General features: G+C 40.6%; 1 protein-coding gene across 12 annotated transcripts in view; it reads left to right on the forward strand.

Moving 5' to 3' along the window:
- PLEKHA5 (pleckstrin homology domain containing A5) overlaps nt 1-10,897 on the forward strand; it is an 83,014-nt gene that overhangs the window by 34,264 nt on the left and 37,853 nt on the right. The window contains exon 1 of one of the 12 annotated variants that reach the window (XM_072399887.1): nt 4,964-4,985. The exons of the other annotated variants lie outside the window; for them this stretch is intronic. The gene's annotated coding sequence lies outside the window, so the exon portion shown is untranslated. Of the gene's footprint in view, nt 1-4,963; nt 4,986-10,897 lie in introns of those variants that run through there. 12 annotated transcript variants of the gene reach the window in all.

A 10,897-nucleotide genomic window follows, 5' to 3' on the forward strand; every position in this document is an offset into this window, starting at 1 on the left:
CAGACTGGACCCACACACATGGACAGTATTATTATTGGCCGCTCCAGACTGGACCCACACACATGGACAGTTTTGGACTTGGCCGTTCCAGACTGGACCCAGGCACATGGGCAGTATTAGACTTGGCCCTTCTAGACTGGACCCACACATATGGACAGTATTATTATTGGCCACTCCAGACTGGACCAAGGCACAAGGACAGTATTATACTTGGCTGTTACAGACAGGTCCTGGAAACATCCTCAGGGACTTTGGTCTATATTGACATAATAGTATCGTGCAGTTGCTGCAGATTTGTCAGATGAGCATCAATGATGTGAATCCCTCATTCCACCACATCCCAAAAAACCTCTATTAGAGTGACATCTAATAACTGAAGGCCATAACGGGATGGACATGAACTAAGATAGGTTGTGGTATTTAAACAATTCCCAGTTGGTACCACGGGGTCTAAAGTTGTCTAAGAAAATATCTATCAAACCACCACCACCAACAGATAAAAGACAGAATGGATCCATGCTTTCATGTTGCTGATCTCAAACTTTGTCACTACAAACTGAATGTTACAGCAAAAATCAAGACCAGGCAATGTTTTTGTAATCTCTTGTCAAATTTTGATGAGTTTGTATGAATTGCAGCCTTGAGTTTCTATTCTTAACTGCAAGGAGTTGCGCCCTGTGTGATCTTATTTTGCTGTAGTCAATCTGCTTCAAGGTTTAATGTGTTGTGCATTCAGCGTTGTTTTTCTGCATACCTTGTAGCAAGGATCAATTTGTGGTAATGTCAAGCTTGCCTGACACCATCAAACTATTCCATGTTTAATGTTACTTTAATCAACTTTTTCTCCATTCTGACCCTTGGTTTGAACTTCAGCAGGTTTTCTTTTCAATGTCTATATCTCTAAATGCATTGAGTTGCTGCCATGTGATTGACTGATTAGAAATTTGTGTTAAACGGTTGAACAGGTGTACATAATAAAATGGCCGGTGAGATTACTAGCTCTTCCATACTGGGCATAGATTCATGGCCAGTATTATATAATCAATGGTCATCAATATTATAATTTACAGGTAGTAACAGACTGGACACAGACACTTAAACATTATTATCTTGGTTCTTTCAAATGATAGGACAGGAAATGTGTAAACTTGGCTCCTCTGGGGTGGAGTCAAACTCTGTCAAAGGTTAAAATATTCATAGAAATTAAATGTCATTGCTTGGTGGCAGCTGGTGCACAAACTTTCTTCTAGTGAAGAAATAACTGCACACTGGGAGTGTCAGGTGTTGGGAATGATGGAATCCATATCAGCCTCAGATTTTGATCAGTTGCAGTGTTTGAGGCGTCACAAAAAAACACCTCTCAACTTTATTTACTTTTTCACGCTGACCTTGAGACGTCTTCTGTTCTTTTTCTGTCTTCTGTAACTGTGATAAATAATTTTCAGTGGTGTTTTAATTAGTTTATTACACTAAACGGGAATATGGCTGCAGGACGCCCGGCGGCGGAGTGACGACTGAAGCTAATTCCAGTGGACTGTGTGGTTTATCCGGTCATGTGTGCAGAGGTGACCTACATACTTCTATTTGCACTGTAATTGGTAAAGATGATTTATTCATGGTATTCCTCCAGCGCAGAGCTGATCGGCCGTGTCTTATGTTGCAATTGTGCGGCCATGTTGTGTGCTGTGAGTGGTTCTTCTATCCCTGGTGGACTGTAAACTGCTGTACATCCTTTGTGGGCGACCATGTTTTTCGCTAGATTTATTGCTTGAGGCCCAATACTCCAGTTTTGGCACTGATTACTAATGTTCAGGAGCCAGCATCGGACAACCCCACTACCCACCAGACTAACTTCCATCTGTTTTATTGCATACAGAAGTACAGTCCATACTGGAATTTCCGGCTAAAGCAGAATGATTTCCTTCCCAATGGCTAAACTCTCTGCTTGCCTTATCGTGTAATACAGTGATTAAAAAAAACATTTCATCAAATTATTCCAGTTTATTGTATCAGCTGCATGGTGGCTCAGTGGTGAAGAATACATTGTGTAATTTTATAATCTTTGGGGCTGTTTGTTTACTTAGGAGCCAGGAACATTGTGTACCTTATTGGAATAATATGATGCAAATCAGAAACTACTAACACTGTGTTTTTGACCACTGATCTCATGTGCCAGATGAATGATGGCCTAGTGATCAAAAAACTTTGTAGATTGCTATGTTAACTGTGTTTAATTAGTGTTCATAAGACCTGTAATTTACATGGCAGTTCAGTTGTTGGGTCTAAACTTTTACAAAACGCAGTGGTTAATTTTCTGATTTATAGGTCTCATTTTCAGATGTGTTTTGCCATATTAGCTTCTTCAGAGAAGAGCAAGACAAGTAATAATAAAACTGTAATAAACCATATGAGTATATATCAGTCACTGTAATATTCATACATAAATATTATTCCCCTACTAGATATAAATCTTACTCCTATGTACAAATCAAGAACTGGTTAACTTGTGTGAGCCAATGTTTTTAAGAAGCGAAACGCAGCAGAAAGGAGATTTGTATATATTGTACATCTAATGGACTGATAAGTTTTCCAGCTAATGGAAGAACATCTAACTACATCTCTTTTGTATGTGATAGTGGAACTCTGTAAAGTGTTCACTTAATGTTTTATCTAATTAAAAAATCTTTTCTTGTTGCCAGAAATCCCTCTTTCTCAGATTTTGGACCCATTCTCCATACAAGTTCAAGGTCATTTTTATTAACTGGTTGCGAACTTGAGCAGTTGGAGAGGCAGAAGTTGCCAACAATGTGGTGACATAGTCCAGGGAGAGAAAATGGTGTCACTAACTGCTGTCTCCAGTCCGCTGACCCTCCTTGGCTTATTTCTCTGTTGGGGGTCCCAGTTCATGGCTTCTAGTAATCAATAGGCAGTAAAGCACAGAGCTGAAGTTTTATTGAGTGATTTCTGTCCAGGATAGAACACATGAACAGTGTCAGGTTAGATTATAAACTCTTCTCCTCTTCTCTTCCCAAGTCTTAGGCTACAGACACACAGCAGATGATCCTCGTACGATAATCGCCTCAGGGCTGATATTGGACGAGACTCTGGCGTGTGTTCAGCGCTCTTCTGTCTTTCTGACGACCGTCCCGGCGGATCCATGGACAAGGAACGATTGTAATGAAAGTAAAGGTGAGAGAGCACAGTGGGGTGCCACTGGGTCATTCTCCCCCCTCCGCTCTCCATAAAGCAGAACAGCGCAGTATGTACAGCATTCATTCATGCATCAAGCAGTCATTTGTCATTGGAAGGATTAAGAAACATCCTTTACAATGACATTTTATGCACTTGTGTACCCAGAGATGGTAACATTTTGGTGAATATTTCTATAAAATGCTCTTAGAACCCATCGTTTAAGGAGTGCTCAACATATTCAACCCTATCTAAGTGGTATGAACCATTTTGTGCACACACTTGGGTCGTGGTGGTATGCGGAGCCGTTTCTGGGCACTATATGTAGCTTCTGGCCGAGTGTCCAGCCACCTTCATTGACTTGAATGGGCACATGTTCCAACCACTGCAGCTGAATGCAATTGCATTGTGGATGCTGGTAGAGGACTGGAAATGGACTATAATCTCTTGCGATGTAGAGAACCGTGCTAGAGAGAGATTATTATATTAAAAAGCATTAATTAAATAGAACAATTAACTTAAAAACTGCTCCTGAATGCACATAGGGGTGCCCAGGAATGGCTAACCACATTTGAACCCCATAGTCCGAAAGAGACCTTTAAGATCTATGAGACTAACCAACCTTCCTGGATGCTTCCACAGGAAGAAAATGGACCACGGAATGGGCAGAATGTCAACTAAAACAGTAGGCAAAAAGCCAATAACAACTTAAATATTTCCAGCAGCTCTTTGTCCACAAACAAAAATAAAAATTTCAAATGAACACCATACCTACTGTGAAATATGGTGGCAGCTCGGTTATGCTTTGGAGCAGCTGATGCCATGTGGTGCATTGAGTCTGTGTGGAGAACAATGAAATTTTAAGACTTGTGACATTCTAGGATGAAATGTATTTCTTAGTGTCAGAAAGGCCTGTCTCATCCTCAGATCAGGGACTCTCCAACAGCATAATATTAATAATGCCTCCAACGTTTTGAACAATTCTGAAGTGGCCTTGAGCCCAGATGTGAACCTTATCAACTATCCATGGAAAGAACTAACATATGCAATTTGGTGGAGCAACCCTCCAACCCTGGCAAAGCTGGAGCAGTCAGCTCGGGTAGAATGGGACAAACTGCTACCAAGGAATCGCTTGTTTGCACTGCTTGCCTGTAAAGGCAACAAAACAATAGATTAAGAGTCTTATAATTTTTATAAATGCAAGTTTTACTTGTGTTGCATGAAATATTCTGTTACATTAAAACATTTGTTAAATATGGAATAAACAATGATGGATGCCAATTAGTTTTGTTAATTTAAAGTTGTTTCAGAAATGTGGTTCTTCTTTTTTTCATGGAGTGGTACATACAAATGTTTCCTTGTCTGTATACAGATCATATATGTGTATACACAGTGCAGTAATTTAAATAATATCCTATAAAGCTAGATAGTTGGTGCTGTAATGTATACATACATGGTTCTGTACCCTCTGTATCAGCCTTTCTCAACATGGGGAACCCCTTACAATAATTTTCGGATCTCAGGGAACCCTTGTTATTATTACTTTATCCACAGCTCACATTAGTGTGGTGATCAGTTGGCTGTCTGTATACACCTTTTAAATCGATATATACACGGTGCGGTCTATATACAGCTCATGTTCGTTATACATATTCTCTCTCTCCATATACTGGAGGGGAGATTCCCTGTGACGTCTGCCCTGTGTTATATTATCCCTCTTCCTCCCCTTTCCCTGCAAACACAGAGCTGACTGCAGAGGAACCGGAGTGCAGAATGATCAGCCAGAGACCCGATCAGTGAGTATTCTTACTACTTCATTCATCCCAAGAGTTATTGTTTCAGTGTTTTACTTCTCTTCCCTGTATATGTGTCAGAGGAATGATTGGATCAGTGAGTATTCTCTGCACTTTACCCTCTGTATGTCAGAAGGATTGAATCAATGAGTATTCTTACTAACACTTTTCCCATTATATGTGTAAGGAGTAATCAGAATATTCTCGCTGCTCTATAATCTTTGTGTCCAGAGAGTGATTGTTTCAGTGAATATTCCCACTGCTCTTCCCTGTGTGTGTCCTTAGTCTTTGGATCAGTGAATATTCGCACTTTTGTGTTTGTTGTCCAAACAGTAAATAAACTGGGGAGTAGGCATAAAACATTTCTCTGCATTTGCCCAAAGAGTGATTGGATCAGCAATTATTCTTATTTCTTTTAAACAGCTAAACTTACACTTTATTATTGGAAACTTTTTACCTTTTTTGTTTTGAGTTAATTCAGGTCACTTGATTGGCAGTTTATTTTGGGAAAGGGAGAAATGTGCAGTAAGCCCAGCAAGGCTTGGTCTGATTTTGCTCTGTCTGTCCTGATCTCTGTCAGGAGATCTCTCCACAGATGGATTCTCTCTGGGATAGACACAGTGGGCAGTCTGCATCCGTCTCCACCCTGTTGGGTGTTGTGTGGTGAGGGTTTGGTGACTTCTTTCTGCTGTAGATCCAAATCATGATATTTTGCTTCTGCTGTAGATCCAAGTAATGATATTTTGCTGTTATCTATCCTGAATCTCCAGTGAATGTCTTGCTGATAGGTGTACAATAATTCATCCTGAATCTCCAGTGAATGTCTTGCTGATAGGTGTACAATGAGACATTTGCCCTGTGTATGCTTTGCGTGTGATATGTTTGACTTGTGTGGTCCTGTGATAATGCACACGCTCTTCTCCATCACATGTTGCAGTCATGGAAGGTGATGCGTGGTATTAGAATAGTCTGTTGTTCTGTGTTCCATGATGGGGAAGGGGGGAGGACATTTTACCATTAGGAGAGGGGATTCATTATTGTAAATTTATTTAAATTGTCTAAATAAACATTTCTATAAGTAGGTGTGTGCACCCAAATCTCTAAAATAACAATGATCCTATTAGTTTTTCACGGTGTGCCTAGAATATGGATCTTGTTGTTTTATAGTCAGACTTTACTATATCTGATAAAACAATAAGGCAGAGCTCTTTCCTGTCTGGGAGAATTGGAGTTGTTTCCCCAGAGTTGTGCGCTATGTTTCCTCCGATGCGCTGTACACGGTATGGCTGCTCGGGTCCCGTGCTGGGTGTGTGATGTACAGATGGCTTGTATTGATTTTTATGGGAATTTGATCTGATAAGTAGTGTAATGCCTGTCCTTTGGGGGAATCTTCTTACCAACAAAGTCTGTAGATTTTATTTTTAGACTGAAGAACAAAAGGGCAATCTGGTGAAAGCTTTCTGCTTCATACATTTTTACATATATTCCTAATACGTGCATTAATGCAAGAGATTCAGACACCTACAGGGCATCAGGGTATTCAACACAGCCAGTCCGGAAAATGGCTGCTTCTCAATGCGTTTATAATTAGTAACGCTCGTGCATTGCCACAAATGTACAGTATGAGTGTATATAGAAGTCACACTTGGGGTCACCACCGTAGATTCTCATTAACGTTCGTCTAACCCCAAAATCTTTAGAATACCCCTCACTTCTCTATAACATGGGAAAGAGGTGTTCTGTAGTCCACAGAGAGAACTAGGAAGAAAATAACTGATGAGTGCAGCTCTGGCAGAGCTCAAAGTTATCAGCTGATATGATTTTTGGCTGGGTTAACAGGTTCTTTTTCACCCGTCTTACAGATACGCGAAAATCCTTTTAATTCTAACAATTTAAAGGGGATCACATAACCGTTTATTGTTAGGATTTACATACACTTTAATTGGCATTATTGTAGCTCTGTAAGACATGTTGAGTATGTCTTGGTAAATAGTAAACATTTCCTATGAATTATATTGTGATCTCTTGAGCTCTCGGCACCAATCTAGTGCAGGCTTGGTGTGATAATGGTTTATAATCCAGTTTTTTGGGTTGGTGAATTGGAAAAAGGGAAGTGTTCACGACTGGTCTAGGTGTGAGCGAAGTACATTTACAATGCTGGAGTGATTGTTGTCTCTGGCTTTGTGGAAGATTCAGAGATTTGTTGTCAGTAGAGCGCTATTGTTGCCTCCCGTGATGAAGATGAATGCTGAACACGTAACAGGCTTGTCAGATGTTTTTGTGAGAGGTACGCAGTGTTCCTCTCCGGAGACTCGCCATTGAACAATAATCGAGTATGATTGTCCTAATTTCCTGCGTATGAAAATATTTAGACAGACTCCTGAATGATTAATTTATTTTCTGAAATAATCAGCTTCATTGGCGGAGTGACCCAAAAATGTTTGTTGTGTGCCATGTAATGAGCATTCTGCACCATAAAGACTAAATATTAGCACATTCACTTGGGAATATCAGATCAGAGAATGTATCAGTAGAGAAGCCATATTGGATGCATCCCTGTGTGCTTGGTAGAAAAATATTTTTTTCTTTGGTGCAATATAACTCCAAAGGAGTGCTTATGGCGCCCTGGCTTCTGTGTGTTCATTAAGGACCAAGCTATCACTGTAAAAGCAATAGATTTTCTACCTACGATCCATTGCTGCTGTCCAACTAATGTGACTGTTTACCTTTGGGTGCTAAATCGGGTGAGAAGAAGATGTAGGCGAGTGACAGCCTCTGTATTGTGACACAACTTTTCTATACCATCCCAAAAACAAGTTGAAAGTGGCTGGGGAGCCCCACTGCCTTGGAACCAATCCTGACTTCATGTATGGCTGAATCTCTTACTTTACTGATTGGGATTTCTGAGACAAGTCACCATCATTCTTTACCTGTCCTTCCGCCCTCCTTCATAAAGACATCCAAACCTGCGGCTTCAGTGCCTGTGTCCCCTCTTTATCTCCCTAGACAATACATTTTAGGGATTACAGTCTGCTGGATTCACTGCTGAAAATAATAGACCAACCTGGCTCTTATTAATTTTGTGCTTGTGACCCAAAACTCCCTTTTCCTTAATAACAAATAATAAATAGCAGTGATCCCTAGCAAACCTAAACAATATCTCCCCTGCTGTCCTAGATTCTGGGTCTTCCAGAGTTCCAGAAAATAAACGCCTTTCCTAAACATCGGATATTTGATGCCATTCACTCATTGAAAATTGAAAACAGTCTGGTCTACGTCAGCTACTCCTCAAGGCTTGTAGGTTTTCCATTTGGGAAACCGTTCTTTAAATTATGTTCTCTAGTTATTTCAGAATGTAGTGCAGGTTAATACAGAATCTGCAGTAGTCCCAGTGTTTTAAGGAATTCAATGAAGAACAATTATAAGCTCCTAATTCCTAGCTTTTCTTGTCAAGCTCCTGTTTCTTTTTTATGCTTTTTATATAGCTGTCACACATATGTCAGTAATATCGGAGGACCGCTTTAAGCTACGTACACACTTCCAATTATTATCGTTGGAAAACGAACGTTCCTGCACGATATCTACGAACGATCGTATAGCACCGATTCTGCACATAGAGATAACGACACGATCGTTCGTAGATATTGTACACACAATAGATACGATCGTTTGAGCGATAGAGGAACTATGTGCACGACAGGAAAGTGAACGGACGTTCGTTCATCACGCATGCTCAGACCATGGACGATCAACGAACGACCGTACACACGAACGATGTTCAACGATCGTCGTCCAATCCGATCCGTCGGTCCGGTCGTTCGTTTCCAGCGACTTTCCTCGTTCGTCGGCGTCGTTGGTTACTTTTTTACGAACGATTTTTTGCCCAATCGATCGTTCGTCGTTCGATTGGAACGATAAAAATTGGAAGTGTGTACGCACCTTTACACTGCCAGAATAAAGAATGACCAATCGTCTTCGGCGACAATCATCTGGTGTGTGTAGTTTTTTATGGGGGTTAAGCTGCGTACACACGGCAAATTTTTCTCGCCCGATAATCGGTATCGGCCAATTATCGGGCGAAAATCTGCCGTGTGTACAGTCGGTCGTCGTCCATCGTCCGACGACCGTCCTGGCGGATCCATGGACGATGGACGACGACCGATCCTAATGAAAGGGAAGGGGAGAGCGCGCAGCAGGGTGCCGCTCCGTCGCTCTCCCCCTCCCCTCTCCATAGAGCATGAACGGTGCTGTATGTACAGCATCGTTCATGCATCGTGCAGTCTTTTCTCGTTGGAAAGGATCATGAAAGATCCTTTCCAACGAGAAAAATTGCAGGTGTGTACGCAGCTTTACACAAATTTATTTGCTATTTTTATGTTTCACTGTTGGTGGCAGCCAGATGAACGTCTGGTTTAAACATGAAATCATGGGAGATCCTTGCATTATATATGGGGGGGGGGGCATTTAATTTGTGTTATCTCTTATTGATGCAGAATGGCAATTAAAAGGTTTCTTTCTATTTTATGTATTGCACCCTCCGCCCTGTTTTAGTTTCTAAGAAAGGTAGACACAGATAGCATTGTGTACACATGTTCTTGCAGAGTGCATAGCTTGGACCCTGTATAGGAGAAGCCATATATACTTCTGTGATTGAAGGGACAGACGATTACACCTTACACCTTGACCTATTTACTGTGTGACAGCCCTTTTATTATAATTACAGATAAGTAGTAGTATTTGGTGTGTATCATTGCCCTTAAGTTCCAGCAGGGCGAAAAACTTGGGTATGTAAAAGAGATTGTTGCAGAATATAGCAGAGATTTCTGCTCAGTCTGGAATTCATTCTCAAATGTTTTTTTGTGCATACATTCAGTATTCCTGGTCAGTTTCTCTAGCACCTCATTTCTTCCTATATAAAAAGTATAACAGGTTTTCCAGATGACTTTACAGATCACATACTGCACAGAAAAAAACTCTGGCTTGTCTGATACTCACATTAGTTGCTGGAATGATTTATACCAATAGACAGATCCTCTTATTTTTACCAGTTCCTTTTGTATTCACCTGATAACAATAGCCAACATTTGGGTTATTATACAGTTCTCACATTACTGGTCAGACGTCAAATGTATTGTACAGATGTCTGTGGGGGAGACAGTGGTATGTGCCGGAAGTAGCACTCCGCAGTGTTATATGAATAGGAGGCAAACTACCAGTCCTCCTGCTTATTATGGGATAATTATTAGTGATGATGTGTGGCCCTGGGGCCACATAAAACCCTCCTAGAACTTCTTTGGTAACCTCATGATTAAAAGGAAAATGGTTACAATAAAAAATGATATATTATTGAATATATATGAGAGGGTGCTGAGAAGTTCCTGGCTTTGCTCCCCTCTCAGCACCCCCTCACGTGTATGTGTCATTATGTGTGTATGTATGTATGTATGTATGTATGTATGTGTATAATATATATACATACATACATACATACAGGTAGTGGCTGAGTTAAGGACATCAGACATATGAACGACTCCTAGGTAGGAATAGGGCTTCCCTGCTCACTGGTGTACAAGATGGAGGCTTGGATGGGGGGCGGTTTGCATGACTTGCAGAAAAAATCTTTTGCTTAACACAGCTGAGGTTGTGGGTGATCTTAGGGAGGTGAGCTCTTTTTTGCACCTTCTTGTAACTCTTTAATGACCAAGACAAACTCTGCATTTGTTTCTTTTTTGCTTATGAAAGCACAGCTTGCTCCAGAAGTTACGGAATGTCTAGGCGCCAAAAAAGTTTTTTTGCTTTGTTTGGGATTAACTCACAGTGGGGTTTTTATAACTGACACCACGCTGCCTAATAATATGTTGAGAGAAACATTTGTCCTAATTGTATTTATCAAAATAATGTACCTTTTCCGACTT

Source organism: Pyxicephalus adspersus, chromosome 2 (assembly GCF_032062135.1).
Source record: "Pyxicephalus adspersus chromosome 2, UCB_Pads_2.0, whole genome shotgun sequence".
Classification (NCBI taxonomy): domain Eukaryota; kingdom Metazoa; phylum Chordata; class Amphibia; order Anura; family Pyxicephalidae; genus Pyxicephalus; species Pyxicephalus adspersus.